Here is a 20,450-nt window from a genome sequence, read left to right as displayed (position 1 = left end):
GTGGTTTTGTATTTGGCCGACCGCATGTCATCTGCCGAAGCAAGCATGTAAGCGGGTTACGAGCGCAGGAGGCGACGCGTAGGGAGCTGTTAGGGCCGTGCGGAGGGGAAATTTTCTCCTCACTATTACGGAATGACTTGCAAGAGTTGGTGGCAACGTGTCCGTGCCTGTTTCTTCCATACGATTGGCTGACGGACCGCGATCCGTGTTGTTGTTTTCGTTAATTTTTAGGTACCTGTTGTTTGTTACACTTCCAATTTCGCGTTTTGTCTTTGTTTGCTTGGATGCCGTGGTTTCGGGCTGCCATTGTACGTTGTGTGCAGAAATGAATTTGCATCAGTTTTCTTCTTTGGACGCTGTCCGTCGTTTGGAATGCTCCGGAAATACCACAACCATGACGAATGGCGTCAGTGGGAATTCCACCCGTTTGTTTTCGTAACTATAACCAGTTTACTTTGGCTGACGCTTACAAAAGCCCCCCTTGAGTCGTGCCGATAGTGTTTTCTCAGTGCTTAGCTTTATTACGATCAGCACGTTCTTCCAAGAAATTCAGAAAGTACACAGCCTATAGTGTTCTTCACTTGGAAATTCCCAAGCCCTAGCCCGTGCCCTATGTGTAACGATTGGCTTTTATGACTTCCCTGACCACCACACACAACTACGATGACGGATTGACGTCATTCGCGCGCGTTGGAAATGATGCAATTCGGCGAAATAATAAAGTCGGAAAGAAGCAAACAGCAAGCTGTATTTATTGTTTGCTCTCGTTTGACGACGACAATACAGTGGATAGCTGACGACATTCACTAGCAATATCACTGGTAAAGCAGTGGGGAGGCTGACGCGACAATCAATCGCGAATTGTAGTAGGCGAGAAAGGTTTGCTGTTTGCGACAAATAGAGCCTGCTGCGATAACAGGACGATTCACCAGAATTCCGCGATAGGATGCGTCATACGACCGTTGTTTGCCCTGCGGTGCCACTATCATGCTCCAATCGTATGGCATCGTGGGCCGCAATCGAAAAACCCCGTCATTGATGTGTTGGCGATGATTCATGTTTTTCCAACGGTTCGGCTGATGGATTCGGAGAAATGAGAATGAATCACTATACACCTTGTATTCCACGAAACCACTCTACTACGAATGACGAAAGGTCACAGTTGGCTTATTTCACCATTTCTGGTAATCGCTGTTCCTTGCTTTGTTCTCACTCACAATTTTCACAGCCACCTTCGATGAATGACCATCGGATGTCAGTGATTTATCTCCCTGTCGACAAGAAGAGCTGGATAGTGGTGATTGCTCACGAAAAGAAACACTATCCGGTAAAATAACTTGCCTCGACAGATAAGATAAACCAATGTCTCCAAGATCTGCTGCAATCGCACCAAAACAACCTTGACCTTCGTCACACTGCACAAGTTGTTCCATTCACTAAACATCCACGTGAAATCACGTCTAGTTTAAAATATTCACAAATCTCCAGACAAAGATTGCACACTTTCGGCTCAAGGACTGGCCACGGAGCGAATACACGTCTGCATCGGTTCTATGATGGATCAAAACTCCGTCCGTCCCGGGCTTGATGCTTGTCTATATAGATTCCGCTCTTGGGGTTGACGCGTCGCGAATGCGAACGAGCAACATGTGCATTCACGAATATGTATATAGTGAATGAATGAATGGGCCGCTAAACGCCGACGTCGCGTCGTCGTCGATTGATAAATTTGTAGTGCGTATGAAATACACCAAGGGGATGGGAATACCTATATGGCTGTTTAGATTGAGTGGCCAAGAACTTATTTGGCTATCGTCGATGGAACGAGGTACGTCATCGTTCTGTTAATAGCTCAGAATAGCGAAGTGACGTCGAAGAGTGTGTGAGTGGAGTCGTATGTGATTAAGTGGTTGCGGTTCATCGCAACAGTGAACTTGTGTTGGCGGGTAATGAATTGCATTAGAAGGTGGCTGGCATGACAGTGCTGCCAGATAGGTTTTGGCCTGAACTGAATGCAAAGTATGTTTTTTATTGTGTTTTCTCACAAATTTCATAACGCTTAAAATTGTTATTTTCGATTCCCACCCACCCTCTCGTAACGCATTTACGAAACTTGTATGAGCTGTAAGGGTTTATTCACAAATTTCATAATGCTATAGATGACCATTTTCAAAACCTACCCACCCCCTCATAACGCATTTTGTAAGAATATTTTCCAAATTTTGTATGACCTGTAACATCTTGAAGAGAGCCACCCACCCCCTTCAGCGTTATGGAATATGTGAATGGGACCTAACATCCTTACGACACCCACCCATCCCCTCTAGCGTTATGCAATTTGTGAATGCATTATTTACAAATCTCCACTCAGGCAAATGGACTCTCAAAACAGATAGGAACGCCTCATAGAACTCGCCAAAAGTAATCGGATTATATGCCATAATTTTGCCTTAAGAAACCAAAAAAAAAAAAAATTTTCGCGGTGAACCAAGAACCTTACGTACACAATGAACCAGTGGCGTACCCAGAAAATCGGTCTTGGGCTTGGGTTTTTTTTCGAGGAGATTTTATAGTACTTTAAAACAGGGTATTTCTATTTCTGGATTTTCCCGGATGCCTTGAAGTTTGAAACCGGATGACATGGTTCTGCGACATCATATTGTTTAGACATTTTTTATAGATTTTCAAAATATTCGTTTTGAAACCTTGGATTTTGGAATAATATTTCTGAATACATGTGTTTTTGTTTACCGAACTACTAGTATTCGTTTTCAATCGAACGGATCAACATATAGAGGATACCATGCATCTATTCAAATTCATGGGAAATCCAGAAACATTTTGGAATTGTATAAACAAAATTGTCTCTATTGAAATTCATACCATTGTTCCACAAATCAACAATAATGGCCAATAATGTTTTAGATATGGTCTATTTCTAAAGAAATTCTTTATCAGGTGCTACTCTCTTTAGATCCACAAAGAGATCTCAGGAACAGACCTCGGCAAAAAAAATGATTGCATGCTTTTTAAGAATAATAACAAAACTCCAAACAAACTTCTTCCCAGGAATGCATCAAAAGTTTGCTAAGAATGTTGTCAAAAAATAAACAAAAATCTGCTCGAGAATACCATGTGGACCTTACCATTTATTCACCCATTAAAAAGCTTTCCATGGGCTCATTAAGGATCTTCCCGGATAAACCGAAACAGTACAGGCACTATTTCTCAAACTATCCACTACCACTTACGACAATATCTAAACAGTTTCGTAAAACATCCAAATTAACAATAAACAAACAGTACCACAAACGTGTTTGACAGTTAAGTGAATGGTAATTGGATAAATAACAATGTGGGGAATAGGCGGTTAAGTTATGTAACCATAAAAAAAGCCGATTTTCTCGAACAAATTTTTTCGTTCATGGTTTCACAAATGGTAGATATACTATCCATTTCACGGTCAAAATAATGTAAAGCAAACAGTAGAAGAATTGTTCAACCAAAAAAATTGCATGGGAAGAAATAACGTATGTGGTATAATTGATTTATTGTTTTTTACGGTATTTTATTCCTGTTTATCTTACATGTGTGAATCAAAAGAAAAACATTTTATACACTCTTTTGGAAGCGGTTTTATTCTAAACTTTTCTAGGAAAAAAATATGGTGTATTCTTGAAAATGATATAACGGTTCCTTTTTCGCTGTGCTCTCTTCGGCCTTTATTGCAAGCTTCGTCGAATTTGGTCTTGCATCTGAACCTAGAAGTTTTAAAGTTCAATCACTTGGACAATAAATTTACAATTTAAGGCGCTTACCTTACACTTCGGGTTCAAATGCGATGATTAACTCGCCCAACATCGCCTCTTCGAATCCAGTAGCATGAGAGCAGCAAACGTTGATCCTTTGCTCCACGAAACTTTGAGCCATCGACGGAACTTTTTGGAACCGCCATCCTGGTCACTCAAATCCCGATAGACTCTTGAAGTAATCGATGAATCTTCTTCCACCAACCGATAAATTGGATCTCCATCTGCAAAATTAACACCAACAGCACAAGAAACCCAGCATCAAACCATAATAATGAAAAAAACTTACCGCAGGATGATGTTTTCAACCTCCCGGCTAGGCACTGACAACAATACACTCTAAAAAAACATCTACCTAGACACTAAAGGAAATTGAATTCAGATGTTTCAAAATGTTTTAATTTTGAAGGTGAAAATGTTTTCATTTCGAAGATTAAAAACTCATTTTTGTTTTCTATATAAATGGCGTAATTTAGTTTTAATTGAAATCCCAATCGAATCGAAATACAAACGCAAGATTTGCTTTAACTAAGTATAAATTTATTAGAGTGTTTTTTTTAATCTAGTGGCTACTGTTTCCCAAATAGGTCATTTATTATATTTAATTATTATAAGTTATGATTCTCAGTCACATTTCAGTAAACATTACTTAAACCATCTTTTATTGTTTCGAACTAAAGAGCTTATATAGTACTACATAAAAACAACCGTTTGTGATACATTAACATTACCAGTAATAGGAAATTTATTGTTTGAAAAAACAAGCCAAACCGTAATTTTCTATGCGGGTTACAAGCTTATAATGGCAAGGAAAACTTGTGGTAGATCCGCAGAAATCCATACAAAATCTCGTCAAGAACCTTATAAGGACGTAGATCACACGGATTAGTAAGCAAGTCTCCTTTAAATTTTTACAGGAATCCGTCAAACAACAATTCTTCATGAATGCTTTCAGAATTTAATTGGGAGTCCAAAAATCTCTCCTTGAAACCAACGTTTTTTTCAGGCATAAGGATACTAGAAACTGTTAACTAACTCTCTAGCAACTCAATTGTGCATCCCTTGGCAAATTTTTTAGTGCTCTTACCTGATTTGTCCTATAATTTTTCGGGTATTTCCTATATTTTTCGAGGTTTTCCCGCTTTACCCAGATTTGCCGGATGAACGGGCAATCTGATAAAACACGGATACCGTATTGAGGCTTTAATATGCACCAAGGTTCCGAATTCTCACGAGCACGCATCGCAGTTGTGTTTAGCAATGTTCTAGATTCGAATCCCGTTATCCACATAGTAATAATTCTCGGGAGAAGTAACTGAGCGAAAATATGATGGGATAAAAAAAAATTATCCCCGGAGTGGAATGATTTTCGGTTATCCACCATCGTAACTCTAGGGAAAATAAGGCCGGAACAAATTTGAAATTTTACTTTTGTCGCCCCCCTTCAAATTTTTCTAAAAGTCAGAAGATGTAAATAAATAAAATGATTTATTTTCAGTGTTGGTTTTCATTATTTTCCGTGTTTTTTGTTAGTTTTGTATTTCGTTCTTATGATATTACATGAGATAACAGGTGTTATTGGATTATAAGTCCTGAATCGGTTTGTTAAAGCCAATAGGATTGGGATTTTATAGAATAGAATATTTTAGTAATTTCAACGAATTATCATTTATATAAACCTTCAAATAACATTTTGTCAAATCAATGCAGCAATTGATTCTTAAAATTTATTTCAATACATGTTTTCCTAGTGAATTCTTCTTTTTCTTCTTGATATATAAATATTGAAAGCACAATAATCATCCACAAGCTGTGTATCAAATGTGTTACTATAAGTACTATGTCTTCACTGTGTTGGGTAAACGTAATGAATAAATTTTTCGTTAAAGAAAATTTCATATTAATGGGGAAAATTGCTTCATAAATAAAAAAACCTGATTGTAGAATAAGTACCATCACAGCTGCTTTAAAGACACACTATCTCACATTCGCTAAAGTTTGCAAAGAACAAGACACACGTGGGCGTAAAAGGGCAATATATTTCACAGAGTCAATTTTCTTCAATTTTATTCAAATCTAATGAAATATTTTACAACCAGAAGCATATAACATACATGTTTTATCAAATTAAAGTTTAATTTCATATTCTAAGTGCAACCATGTTTGCAGTTTTCTTAAAATTGTAACTAGTTTGAACTAGAGACGTTCCGATACTTCCGATATATCGGAATATCGATATTTTGCTTTCGATATTCAATATTTTGCTATTTCCTATTCAATATATCGGTGATATCGATATTTCCTTCCGATATATCGTACACTAATACATATATGCAAAACATCGGAGGGTTTTAGCATTAGCATTAACATATTTATAAAACGAAACCTAATTTATAATATAACTTATCTAGGAAACCAAACAGCGCTCTGAGCTGAAAATTTGATCGATTGCTCATCACCAGCATGCAACCAATCGATTAAATTTTCAACGTGAATGGTTGGCAGTTGTCTAGATACTTTCTAATTCTAAGTGTGGCTTCATTTTATAATCACCTTGCAATTTGTAATTCGTAGGTGATACAGCCCTAGACCGCTGTATGAGGGTTGCCTCCTTCTCGTCCGTTACCATAGCCAAAATTTTGGGTTAAATTAGGACACCGAAATCGACGCATCTTTCAGTTTTCGAGAATTGTCCTGGCCACGTCATTGTGAAAGCTGAGGGATAGGAGAGTATAATTGACTGAACACCTATTTACTGCCAGCAGAAAACTCACCTGAGTGTTATAATTTCTTTTTTATACTTACGAAAAGCTGTTTTCGTTCGAATTGTAATTATTCGTCAGGACATCCCCTTAACAACTATTTTCTATCCCAGGAAAAGGGTCGCAAACAACAATGGAGTATGCATTCACATTTTTAACAAAGCCACTTCCAATGATTTTGCCTATTTCTCTATATGAAACGTTTCTTCTTTTGGAAAACTTCGAACATTTTTGTCTATCATGTTATTCATTCGTGAATAATCTAATCGTTGTAAATTTTTGAATAACGTTGCAAATAATAATTCCGACAAGAAAATACTGAAATAAATTTCAGAATTTCCAGGATGCTTTTCAATATTGGCTGTACAAGCACTTAGATTTGACCAGATCAGATAAAGATTAGAATTGTACTACCGGGTACCCCCGTTGCTTTGACCGTTTTGAATCCGAACAATTTGTCCCATGTGCAAATTAGACATCGTTCAAATTAAAAATGGAATTTTGTGAAACGAAACGCAGCATCAAAACAAACCAGCCAATGAGGTGAAAAGAGACATGTTTTATCAGTAACTATAAGCTCAAATTAAAAAAGAATTAACCCGTATCATTCAAATTAGTAGGGGTGCACGGTAGAATGTACTTTAACAAAAGATATTTATATGAATTTCGGTCGGAATAGCAATAATTTTGAGTATTCAAAGTTTTTTTTCGAATCTTAGGAAACCAAACCATATACAAATTTTGCTCAAATCGAATATATCATAAGATATTTCGATGTATCGATATTTTGAATCAATATATCGATGGTATCGATACTTTGATTCGATAATCGTATCGAAACAAGTATCGATACTTCGCAATATCGGAACGTCCCTAGTTTGAAAACAATTTTAAAGTTGTTTTAGTTGTATTTTCTCCCACCAGAACTCAAGATTATGAGCAAACACCTGGAGATTGTTGTTTTGAAAATTGTAATTATGAAAAATATTATACTATCAATGTTATTGAAAATTAAAAAAATACGTGATAATTGATTAAAACATTTTGATAGGCTGGTATATGTCGCAAAAACATGTTTTTGTAGCATATAAGAATAAAACAAATTATAAAATTATTTGAATTTCCATTTTATTATTTATTGTCCCCCCCCCCCTCGACACATTTTGATGGAAAGTGACCAATGAAGATTTTAAGATTTTTCCGGTCTAAGTGTTAGCGTAAAAATATGTTCCCGTGAGGAATCGAAAAAGCATTCTCCCTTCGTGGGGAAAAATGTAGATTTTACATCATTGATACGAACATTCAGAACCCTGATATGCACAGATTGTAAATGAACTCTCTTTTTCCCGTAAGAGCTCCATTGATTTTCGATGAACATGAGAAAAATCGAATATGATTTCATACTCATTAGAACAATCCAAGAGTCTACTAACTGTTTCGACAGTAACACCTTCAATAATATTGTTTATTTAAGCACTTGATATGAACACCCTTTTTCCATAGAAGAAATAGTCGATCAAAGTTGTTGGAAAGAAAGGGTTATCATTAGACAAGGGACAAGCATGCTCAAGGGGCGCAGTAGAGAAATTTTCGATCGCTGTAATGGGAATTGTTCCGACACCGCACGGCCAATTCACCCCACTGAAAAATCTCAAGACTTCCGAGCTAAAAGTTATGCCAGTTCTAATTTTCAAACGTGGTTTTCTAAATTCTTAGTTCTCGTTGATATTTTCGACACTTAACACTGCGGAACACGTTTTTGTCTCAAGCATCAAAATACCGCTATTTACTTAATTAAAGGTTGCTGAATCCATTGCCGTTTTCAAAAACATGATAGCACGTCTAGTTTTCGGAATATTGGCTGTTGAAAATGCATAGAAGTTTCCCAGCTTGTATGGCAATTTATTTGCTGCATTTGCCACCACACGGTTACGAAGCCCACTATCGATTTATTTCGCATGGTTCTTACTCTTTCTAGGATTTTCATGGTTCAGTCTTTTTCTAGGATTTACATGATTTCGGGCGTTAATTCAGAGTCGTAAATTTAAATTTAGTTAAGCCATCTTGGATTTCCAGATGACACCAAATATTAATTTTCATTATATCTTTTTTACATGGTTTCAGTCTTTGATTCACTATTTTACGATTGCCATTCAGAATTACGGTCCGCCATTTTGAATTTTCAGGTGGTGCCAAATATTCATTTCACTTCAAGCCTGTCTGAAACATATTTATTTTGTATGGTTTCAGTCCTTATTTCATAGACCGCCTTAGCCATCTTGGTTTTCTTGGTCTACTTATCGCTCCCAGTCGATAGACTTTCATATTGGATAGTTTCCGGAAGGGGGGCCCAGATAGCCGTAGCGGTAAACGCGCAGCTATTCAGCAAGACCAAGCTAAGGGTCGTGGGTTCGAATCCCACCAGTCGAAGATCTTTTCGGATTGGAAATTTTCTCGACTTCCCAGGGCATAGAGTATCTTCGTACCTGCCACACGATATATGCATGCAAAAATGGTCATTGGCATAGTAAGCTCTCGGTTAATAACTGTGGAAGTGCTCATAAGAACACTAAGCTGAGAAGCAGGCTTTGTCCCAGTGGGGACGTAACGTCAGAAAGAAGAAGAAGTTTCCGGAAGGACATTACGTTTACACTACAAACATGTAGAAATTTCAGACATCATTTTGGAAAATAGGTCGCCATCTTGAATTCCAATGTTGATATGACCAGCTCCACAGTTTAAGGAATGCATATGCAAAGTTTGACGGAAATCGGTTAAACCATTCCAAAGTTATGGTGGAACATACAAACAGGCTTTGATTGAAAAGAAAATCAGTTGGTTTTGCACTGACACAGCTGAAAAAGTATCAGCATACTTTATGCATATTAGCGCGTACAGTTATATTTTGAATAGTGCTTCGTGAAGCCCAAGCAGGACAGTTCGGTTTTGCGTCGTCCGATAGATTTAGCTCACGGTTTCGCGCATGTTTTCGTCGCCGGAGATTTTTTTTCCTGTTTTGGAGCTTCTTGCTGGGTAGTGCTTCGTGAAGCCCAAGCAGGACAGTTTTTACATTCAGAAATGGAATAGTGAAACGTGAAATATGAAAAAGTGATTTGTTTGATTTGTGTCCTCAGTACTGTTAGTGTTTGGCTGCCCTAAGTTCACCGAACCATCCGGAAGTGACAGGCAGCACATAAATTTAGAGAATCAATCCGGTGAGTTTGTTCCAGTATGATACTTTTTCTTTTGTGCGCCTTCCGGATCGTTTTTGTCCGCGTCGTGGAACTTCTGATCGTTTCTTGAACGGAAAATGTTATTTTCGGAGTTTGATAATTATGTTCAGATTGCGCATTCTGTCCGGACGGGTGTTACGCAACTAACAATCGGTTGTGGATGCTTTTTAACCGTTCGATGACCCTGGAGGGATCGATTCTGCTTTTCGTATAATTTTGAGCAGAAAAACCGACTGTTTTATCCTAGGGTGTTTAGTTCGAACGCGCTTCCTTTCGTTTTTCGATTATCTAAAAATACAGTACCCCCCAGTACAGTTTTTCAATGGGCACAGTACAGTTTTTCAATAGGCGTGATTTTTTTTTTACGCATATCGTTATTTTATACAATCCGATGACCCTGGAGGGATCGGTTTTGCTTTTTTACTGGTTATTGAGCAAAAATATTACTGCACAATCGACAAGCATTTCGCGAAATACTATTTATACTATAAATAAGCTATTGTTTTCTCTTTTGATTGCCGGCATTCAAAAGATTAAGTTGAAAACGCTTAAACATCAAATATGTATGGTCTATCGCCAGCTTTCTAGGCGAATCCTGACAATATACCTTCCCCAACCTCCAACTCCGTAGCACTTATGAGGGTGTCGCTGAGTCGGTGATTTCCTTCCCTTATCCCAAGTTACGGTAGAGATGGGCGTGGCCGGGAATAGCGATATTCATGCTTTTAGTATTCTTGTTTATGATTTGAACAAGGTATACTCCCTGCCTTGTTCTTGAAAGTAGTCAGGATGAGATTATTAAAAAGAAACATGAATGTTGCTTGGATACTACAAAGTATACCGTAACTACGCTAACGCTAACGCTAACATACAAACAGGCTTTGACTTTTATAGATATAAATCTCACAGCCACCATTTTGGATTTTCAAATATCGTCGAATATTTAATAAATGTTATGCTTATTTTGCATTGTTTCAGGCCTTAACTCATCATCTCATGGCCGCCATCTTGAAATCAGATTTGGATTTCAGAATGGCGCCAGATATTAATTTTCGTGTTTTTTGCATAGTTTCCGGAGGACATTGTCTGTACACAACGGACATATAGAAATTTTAAACCACTATCTTGGAATACAGGCCGCCATCTCGAATTTCAAAACTGCTTTAATCAAATCCACAGTCTAAGATATCCATGCATGGCTTCAGGCCTCAATTCATCATCTCATGGCCGCATCTTGATCCTAGATTGCCATCTTGGATGCAAAAATGGCGTCGAACATCGATTTTCGTTCCGCAGGTTGGTAAATGGCTGGGCATGGCGTACCATTGGTACCTCGCGTACCTGAAGGAATAAAATAGACCCCTCTGTGCGGTCCTTAGCCTCTTGCCCAGCAACTCCTATCCCTACCTCCTCGCGGTACTGGCCGGGGTACGAGTAACCTTAGGGAAGATCGGGTAGCCAACCCCGGTGGGAACTCTGGTCGTATGCTGACAGTGAAGGGGGAGCGGGTGGTTTGCTTTTGCTTCTGCAAACCTTGAGAGTCTGTACTCCATGTATACTTTTGTCATCTGCAAACGCATACGTCGTTTTATGCGTCTAATCAGTGAGTTTGATGAATGATTATATGGATGAATTGACGTGAACAGCAGGCCACTGTCATACCAACACTCTGCATACCTGGTGTATCGTCGGATAAGTTGGTGTATGTGCTCATGTCAATCCGTTTCCCTCTTATAGTTCAAATATTTCAGAACAAATCAGCGCTGTTCGTATGTCCAATAAAAATGCATTTTGGTCATATTGGCGCTTACGTCGATCATGAAAATATGGGCAGTACATTGGGCTACTACTTAAATGTGTTTAGTTAGGCAACTAATCTTCGTGTTATGGTTTGTTGTCGATTGTTCACTACTTGCTCCCCGCACTAATAAGCATGTGTAGGCAATTCGGCAACAGATTATGCCGTATCTATGTCTGATCTGAATTACCAATCTCTTCCGAAAGAAAAATCTTCGATTTTTCAGACAACAAAGCTGTATCGCTATCGTGAATGTACAACACCACCATTACTATTGAAATTTAGGCGTGGTTGGAGTGTGTCGTGAGTTGTTTCCCCTAAAAGAAGAAAAATATATGAATAGCTCTCAAGGGTCCCATGAAATATACTATGAAACAATGCAAGCAGATGTTTACAAAGTGATTGACAAACGGGCGAAATCAAACAGAACAAATACAATATGGCTGGTTAAACGGGCGACATTGATTTTTGAACTGTCATAAAGCGAGACATAATAAGGGCGTAATCGGTATAAAACTTATGACAGGGCTTGATAACATTTTTTACAATTTTACCTGGACAAATCAATTTCAATTATCATACCGTTATCTGGCCCCAGCGATATATTCTATAACTCGATAATTCTATAAGTCGATGTTCCCTTGAATATCGAGTTATGAATAATTGACTGTAACAGGACTCCCCGTTTATTTAAACAAATATCTTCTTTTAGGCTAGCCACAACCAGTGCTTCAGCCCTATGTGTTTCTATAAGTTGGATGTTTTGGATACTAAACCTTCCGATCTTGCAACCCTGACTAATTCATTCACTCATACAAACCTTTTCGTTATAATTCACCACCTTCTAGTGAGAGACGGTTCCGATTCACAGTGAACCCAAAATTGCGCGCGCTCTCCTTCCCCAACCGTTGTATCATGCCGGAAATTGATGACGTAGGTATTCTACGTTCATCGCTGACCCTCCGACGGTCGACGCCGGCTTCCTATGATGACGCACCACGTGCACAAAAAATAAGTGAATCAATGAATGAACCGATGGATATGTATTATGAATCAAAGGAAACCAGGACGCTGGATAAAAGTTCGGCGCGGCGGCGGTTGCATCTGCGGATGACTGGAGTGGCGGTTGCAAACCATGGAACGAACTTGTCCAATCGTGCCAATGACTAATAGGGTACTCTGGATATTGTCTCGATTCAATTGGAATGAGAGCGAAATTAGGGAATAATGTTCAATGAGACGATGATTTAAGATTTGTAATAGAAAGCACCATTGTTCGGGGATGATTTCATGCCTCGACGCTGCGTTTACCTGGAATATAGATCGCTGTAGTAAATGATGCAACGTGCATTTGCTAGGCAAAAGCGTGAATCACCCAAACGTTTACGGAAATTGTACTTTTCTGTGCGCCAGCAAGCGGATGCCCAGTCGAACGTTCTCGTGCGATCAAATCAGCTGATGATTAGGGTCAAAAGTGTGATACATCACCCACACATGCGCCGTCAGAGCTGGTAGCGAGCCTCTTGTTTTGTAACTTGGTCACTCCCTTTTTAGAAAAGAATTTCTTCTGAAGTGGTTTTTCCGAATATAAGTCACTGTTTTCAACTATTCTGTGCAAAACATTTCTAGAGGAATTATGAACCGTCCATTTTTTTTATAGAAGTTAGGTTAAGTTTTAAGTTAAACTTGTTGGTTTAACTCTAAACAACATTTTTCAAAAAAAAAAGAAACTTATAATATTTCAAATTCTGAAGATATTCCAGCAAAATAGTTGATTAATTTCCAAAAGATTTGTAGCATTTTTTTTGTAGCCATCATTTGATATTGCTTGAAAAGATTTAGCTAAATCAAATTCCTCAAGGAATATCGAAGGGTGATTTCGAAGCTTTTGCTACAAATCTCTCTACATAAGAGATTCCATAACAAATTCTTAGGTGAATTCCCGAATTTTCAAACAGGAATTAAGTAAATTTTTCCAAATTCATTTTTTGCTAAAATTATCAAAAAAAAATCTTAAGTAAAGTTTCTTCCAATACTTTTTTGTATGTGTTACTTTTAAAACCTGATACTGGAAAATACTAGAATGAATCCTTGATGAGTTTTTCGAAATAATCTTTGGACGACATCTCAGAGGAAACAATAATATAATTTACTGAAGAAATCTTTAAACAATTTGCTCAGGAAACTGTTGAGTATTTTTGCGGAAGAGTTTTTGAAAGAATAGTGGAACGTATTCCACAAGAAACTTTATAGGAATGTTTGATTGTTTAGAAATTTTATTAGTAAGATATTTTTGAAGAAATTTTTATTGCACGCGATAATGCTTTGAAGGAATGTAGGGAGAAACGTCAAAATGATTAGATGATTATAAAGAAACGCTTAAGGTAATATCTGTGAAAATAAAGAAAACTAGATCTGCGGAGACCATTTCTGCGAAATCGCTAAGAAACTTTTCCCACCTGAATTCTTTTTAATTGCTTATGAAAATCTTGTGGAATATTGGAATATTGAATTTGAAAACTATAATTTGGAAGGAATTCCTAAATATATTTTGCTGTGAATTTTTCAAGCAATTTTGAAGTATTTTCGAGAGATCTTCTGAAAGATTTAATGGAGGAAAAATCTCAAAAGCAAAGTTGGAAATACCGTTGGTGAACTCTCTGAAGAATTTGTAGAAAGATTCCTTGCTTGGTGATCTTGAAGACAGTTTTTGTGACAATCTCAGAATTTCTTGTGCTATTTATTTGGAGAAATCTTCAGTTATTTCGGAAAATCCTAAAGAAGTTAAAAATAAACAACTGGATGATACTTTAAACTAACAATTGGAATTTATATGTTATTAGTTCGTAGAGGAGAAACGTTTGAAAGAATTTCTAAATCATTCTCTGGTGTAATTCTTTAAAAAAAATTCTAAGTTATTTGATATAAATACTTTGAGATTTTTTTGGTAAAATCAGAAAACTTAAGTAGAAAAATTACTAGGATATTCCCGGTGGATTTGCAGAGGAACTTCGTAGGAATTACTGGAGGAACTCCGAAGGAATTCCAAAGTAAAAACTGGAAGGAGTGCGGAGTAACTTTGGAGCAATTCCTGGAGAAACTCTGGTGGAATTCCTAGATCATTTTCGGAGGAACTCTGAAGGAATTCTTAGAGGAATTCTGAAGGAGTTACTGGAGGGATTCACGAGGAATTACCGCTGGAGCTCCGAAGGACTTACCGGAGGAACTCTGAAGGAATTCCTGGAGGATACCTGAAAAACAAAATCATAGAGGAACTCCAAAGGAACAACCGGTTAATTGCTGAATCAAATGCAAAGTAATTTCTGGAGGAACTTCAGAGAGATTCCAGGATGAATTCTGAAGGAACTCTGGATTAATTCAAGGAGACACTCTTGAGAAATTCTCGGAGCAACTCTGTAAGATTTCCCGGAGGATTCTTGGAGTATCGTCTGAAGAATTGCTAGTGGAACTCCGGAGGATTTCCGAGGGATAACTGGAGGTACTCTGAAGAACTCCTGGCAAAACTCCGATGAAATTACTGGAGGAACGGTGGCAGAAATTCGAAGGTATTCCCGGTGAAGCTCAAAAGGAATTCTGAGAGAACTTCGGAAGAATTCATGAGTTGAAAAATTCCCGGAGCAACTCTTGAGGATTTCTTGGAGGAACTCTGAAGGATTACCCGAAGAGAACTCTAGAGGAATTCTTGGAGTATCTCTTGAAGAATTGGTAGTGAAACTCCGGAGGATTTCCGAGGAATAACTGGAGGAACTCTGAAGAACTCCTGGAGAAAATCCGATAAAATGCCTGGAACTATGGCTGAAATCCGATGGAACTTCCGGTGGAGCTCCAAAGTAATTTTCATAGGAAATCTTAAAAAATTGTTGGAGGAAATCCGAAGAAATTCTATGAGGAACTCTGAAGAAATTCCTGAAGAACCTCCAAAAGAATTCCTGGACGAACTTTGAAGGATTTGCTGAAAGAACTGTGGAATAATTTTCAGAAAAACTCCGAAGAAATTCCTGAAGGAGCTAAGGGGGAACTCTGGAGAAATTTCTGGAAGAAAGGAATTTTTGTAGGAACTCCATATGATTTCCAGAAGAAGCTCTGAAAATACTCCGGAGGAAAGCTAGGAGAAACTATTGAGAAATTCCAGGAGAAACTCTGGAGGATTTCTTGGAGGAATTCTGTAGGATTTCCCGGGGGAAATCTACGAAGAATTGCTAGTGGAACTCCGGAGGATTTCCCAGGAATAACTGGAGGAACTCTGAAGAACTCCTGGATAAACTCGGATGAAATTCCTGAAGGAACTATGGCGAAAATACGAATGAATTTCCGGTGGAGCTCCAAAAGGAATAAAAATTAAAAATTAAATTTGAAAGAATCCTTGGATGAATTTCTAGATACACTCCGATGAAGTTCCTGGAAAAGCTCCGATGCATCCCTGGAGAAATTCCGAAAGAATTCCTGGAGAAACTCGGAAACAAATCGGAAATCTGAAATTTTTGGAGGAATACCCGGAGTAATGGAGTTCTTCTGAAGGAATTCTCGACGGAGTTCTGGAGAATTTCTCAGAGGAACTCTGGTGGAACGCCCGAAACTATTCTGAATTCCCAGAGGAACTCCTAAGAAATTTCTGGATGAGCTCCGGATGTATTACTAAAGGAACTGCGGAGTAATTCATGGGTGAAATCCGGAAAATTCCTGGAGGAGCCTTGAAGGAAATCCCATGGAATGCCCGGTGGAGCTCTGGAGGAAATTTGGAGGAATTTCCGGAGCAACTCAGGAAGAATTACCAGTGAAGCACCGAAGGAACTCTGAAGGAATTCCTGGAGAAACTGTGGAAAAAATTCTAGAGAATCTCCAAAGGAAATCCTGGAGAATCTACGAAGTAATATTTGGAGGAACTCCAGAGACGTTCCTGGAGAAACCCGGAGACGTTTCTGAAGGAGCTCCGGAGGCATTCCTGGAGAAACTCGGGAGTCGTTTCTAGAGGAATTTCTGGATACTTACTTGACGAACTCCGGAGACATTCCCGGAGAAAATGAGGAAACAATTCAAAGATATTCCCAATGGAGCTCCGGAGGAAATAGTGTATGAAATCCAGAGGAATCGCTGAAGGAACTCCAGAGGAATTTCTGGAAGAATTTTGGAAGAATTTACAGTGGAAATCCAGAGGAAGTTCCGAGGAATTGCTGATCGAGGCCCGGAGGATATCCGGAAGAATTTTTAAAGGACTAAAGGACTAAAAAAATCTGAAGTAATTCCGGAAGTACTCTGAAGAATTCCTGGAGGAACTATGAAGGAAATCCAAAGGAATTTGTAGGATATGCTGGAGCAACTCAGAAGAAATTACCGGTGAAGCTCCGAAGGAATTCCGAGGGAACTCTGAAGGAACTCCTGGAGGAACTCTGGACAAAATACTAGAGAATCTCCAAAGGAAATCCTGGAGGAATTACGAAGCAATTCCTGGAGGAACTCTGGAGGCGTTCCTGTAGGAACTCCGGTGGCGTTCCTAGAAAAACTTCAGAGTCGTCTCTAGACGATCTCCGGGGTACTTGCTTGACTAACTCCAGAGAAATTATAGGAGAAATAAGAAGGAAATTCGAAGAAATTCCAACTGGAGCTCCGGAGCTATTGGTGGATGAAATCCAGAGGAATCGCTGGAGGAACTCCAGACGAATTTCTGGAAGAACTGTGATAGAATTTACAGTGGAAATCCGGATGAGGTTCCGAGGAATTGCTGATTGAAATCCAGAGGAATTACCGGAGGATATCTGGAAAAATTTCTGGAAGGACTAAACCAAATTCTGGAGAAGTTCCGGAGGATTTCTGGAGAATTCCTGGAGGAACTATGAAGGAAATCCAAAGGAATTCTCGGTTGAGCTCTGGAGAAACTTCGTAGAATATGCTGGAGCAACTCAGAAGGAATTACCGGTGAAGCTCTGAAGGAATTCCCGAGAGAACTCTGAAGAAACTCCTGAAGGAACAGGAAATCCTGGAGGAACTACGAAGAAATTCCTGGAGAAACTCCGGATGTGTTCCTGGAAAAACTCCGGAGTCGTTTCTAGACGATCTCCTGGGTACTTGCTGACGAACTCCGGAGAAATTCTTGGAGAAATATGGAGGAAATTCGAAAAAAATTCCCAATAGAGCTCCGGAGGAATTAGTGGATGAAATCCAGAGGAATCGCTAGAGGAACTCCAGAGGAATTTTTGTACCGGAAGATATCCGGAAGAATTTCTGTAAGGACTGAACAAAATTCTGGAGGAGTTCCGGAGGAACTCTGGAGAATTCCTGGAGGAACTATGAAGGAATTCCCGAGGGAATTCTGAAAGAACTCCTGGAGGAACTCTGGACAAAATACTAAAGAACTCTTGAGGAATTCCCTGAGGAAGTCTCGAGGAATTCCCGGAGAAACTTCCCTGAGGAACACTGGAGGAATTGCCAGAGGGAATGTAGGAAATTTTTCAAAGTAAGAAGAACTCCTATTGCAACTCCGGAGCATTTCCAATTGCTTGAGAAACTCTGGAGAATTCCCGGAGAAATTCTGTTAAAAATCCAGGAAGAACTGTTAAGGAAATCCGAAGGAATTCCTGGTGGAGCTCCAAAAGAATTCCCGGAGGAATTCTTGGGAAAAATCTCCATAGAAATTTCTGGAGGAAATCCCTGAAGGAAATCCTCGGCCATGAAGAAAAACCTTGTGAAAACCTAAAGAGGCGATCCTGGGAGAAATCGCCAGAATAATTCCTGGAGAAAATCCGCTGCAGCAAATCCCTGGCGGAATTTCTGGAGTTAATCCCCGGATGAATTCCTGGAGCAAATCTCCGGAGGATGTTCTGGAGCTAATCTCCGAAGCAATTCATAGAGAGATTCCCGGAGGAATTGCTGTAAGAAATCCCCGCAGAAATTTATGGAGGAAATTCTCGGATTAATTCCTGGAGAAAATTCTCGGAGGAGCTCTTGGAGGAAATCCCCGGAGGAATTCCTGGAGGAAATCCCGGAGGAGTTCTTGGGAGAAATCCCCGGAAGAAATCTCCGGAGGAATACCTGGAGCAAATCACCAGAGGAGTTTTTGGAGGAATTTTTCGTAGTAATTCCTGGAGCTAATCTCCGGAAGAATTTCTGGAGGAAATCTCCAAAGGAATCCTTGGAATAAATCTCTGGTGCAAATCCCCAGTGAAATTCCTGGATAATATTTTTGTTTAATCCTTGAAAGAATTGCGAGGCATACTTTTTAAAATTCTCCTCTTTCCTTTGAAATTTCAATCTGCTTCGCTTCGTTACTAGAATTTTTCCGAAATTGTTAGCTCTCTTCCGACTTCCTTTGCTTCCCCGCTTTCCTTCTTAAATCACTCTCAACTTTTGCACCATCTCCAAAAATGGGTCAGGCAGTTAGCCTATTCCATAAAAAAACTGGTATAACATAAAATTGACTTCATTTCTTGCTAATGGAGCACAAATATCAATGCTCAATGGTCCGAATCGACGTTTTAGCAGAAAAAAAGTGTTTTCTCTGTTCTCACCAATTTTAGACGTTAGATGTCTTCAGAGAAGAACGAATGAGTTTTGCATCTTGAAAAGGATGACGCTTACTTAAGTTTAAATTTTGCCTTAAACTTTTTTGGTTGATGAAATTTGTGGCTGCACTCTTCTGCAAACTTTTAGAAAATGTTATCTTGAATAACTTTGTCTAAGACACTTTCGATCTAAATCGTCATTTTAGCTAAGTAATTAAATTCTGGAAGCTTTAACTTAGGGTGGACCCGAAAAATCAGTTATTTTAGTCTAACTTTTTATTTTAAGTTTTACGCGAATGTGGTCTTGAGAAGAGTTGCAGAGGAAGTAATGATACACATTTTTGCTGAACATCACAAGTTTGTAATTCTTGTAATTTTGAAGTTATAAGCAAATTTAAGTGAAAAACTATGAAATTTTTGGATGCCCATATTTCATGGAGTTGGCTCGATGAAAATTTTCTTTAAGCGGTATTCGAAAGACCATAGGGTAGTTTTTGTAAATTGAGAAAATTCACTTCAGAAATACACTTAAAAAACTCGAAATTCGTCTGTAGCTCACAAGATTTTAAAGTTAACGGCGCGCTGCCTTCAACAAAGTTGTAGAATTGATCTACAACTTTCCCATACACCACTTCTTGGAGAAATGTGAAACAAAAACTAATTTTGAATTATTCTAAATAACATTTTCTAGAAGTTTGCAGAAGAGCGCAGCCACAAATTTCATCGAACAAAAAAGTATTAATCAAAATTTATACTTTAATAAGGGTTAAAATACCCTATTCAACTATTTTCTTCAGATGCAAAACTCAATTACGAATAAATTCTCTGAAGATATCGAACGTCTAAAAATGACGTGAAAAGAGTAAACAAGTTTTTCCTACTAAAATGTCGCTTCGGACTATTGTGCAATGTAACTTGCAGTGAATGAACATTTTTTGTCGTAGCTATTGTTTAAGGGCCGATATCTTCAGCTTCGCTTAAACCGTACACCACATTAACCTATATGATTAAACTAGGTTTAAGGCCTATGCGGGAGTGAAGAAATCGGCCCTAAATGTGTGTTGTGAAGTTTTTTTTGCGTTAAAGAATGTTTATGAGTTCAAACTTAATATGTACAGTTTTATCAAAAACAAATTAAAAATGCATTGATAAGTTACCAATTTTGCTCCGATTTTTGTTATTTCAGAAATGATTTAACACTAAAATTACATTTGTTAGAGACAATGAGGATCGCCGTCGTATTATTTTTCCTGCTTTCAGTTGTTTAACATTTTCAACATTATAAAAAACAGATCAGAAGAAACCGTGAAAAATGATCATTTGACCAATTT

General features: G+C 38.4%; 2 long non-coding RNA genes across 2 annotated transcripts; both read right to left on the bottom strand.

The window, feature by feature from the left end:
• Window positions 1-730: 730 nt before the first annotated feature.
• On the bottom strand, window positions 731-1,335 carry LOC110678108. The gene is made up of 2 exons (XR_002501455.1): window positions 1,218-1,335; window positions 731-1,076 (listed from the first exon to the last, which is right to left on the bottom strand). It is a non-coding gene; the product is annotated as an uncharacterized LOC110678108 (long non-coding RNA).
• Window positions 1,336-3,596: 2,261 nt separating this feature from the next.
• On the bottom strand, window positions 3,597-4,036 carry LOC110674416. The gene is made up of 2 exons (XR_002498844.1): window positions 3,819-4,036; window positions 3,597-3,761 (listed from the first exon to the last, which is right to left on the bottom strand). It is a non-coding gene; the product is annotated as an uncharacterized LOC110674416 (long non-coding RNA).
• Window positions 4,037-20,450: the final 16,414 nt, after the last annotated feature.

Source organism: Aedes aegypti, chromosome 1 (genome assembly GCF_002204515.2).
Source record: "Aedes aegypti strain LVP_AGWG chromosome 1, AaegL5.0 Primary Assembly, whole genome shotgun sequence".
NCBI classification, from domain to species: Eukaryota; Metazoa; Arthropoda; class Insecta; order Diptera; family Culicidae; genus Aedes; species Aedes aegypti.
The sequence above is the reverse complement of the archived record's forward strand: the minus strand, read 5'-3'. Positions and strand labels throughout refer to the sequence as shown.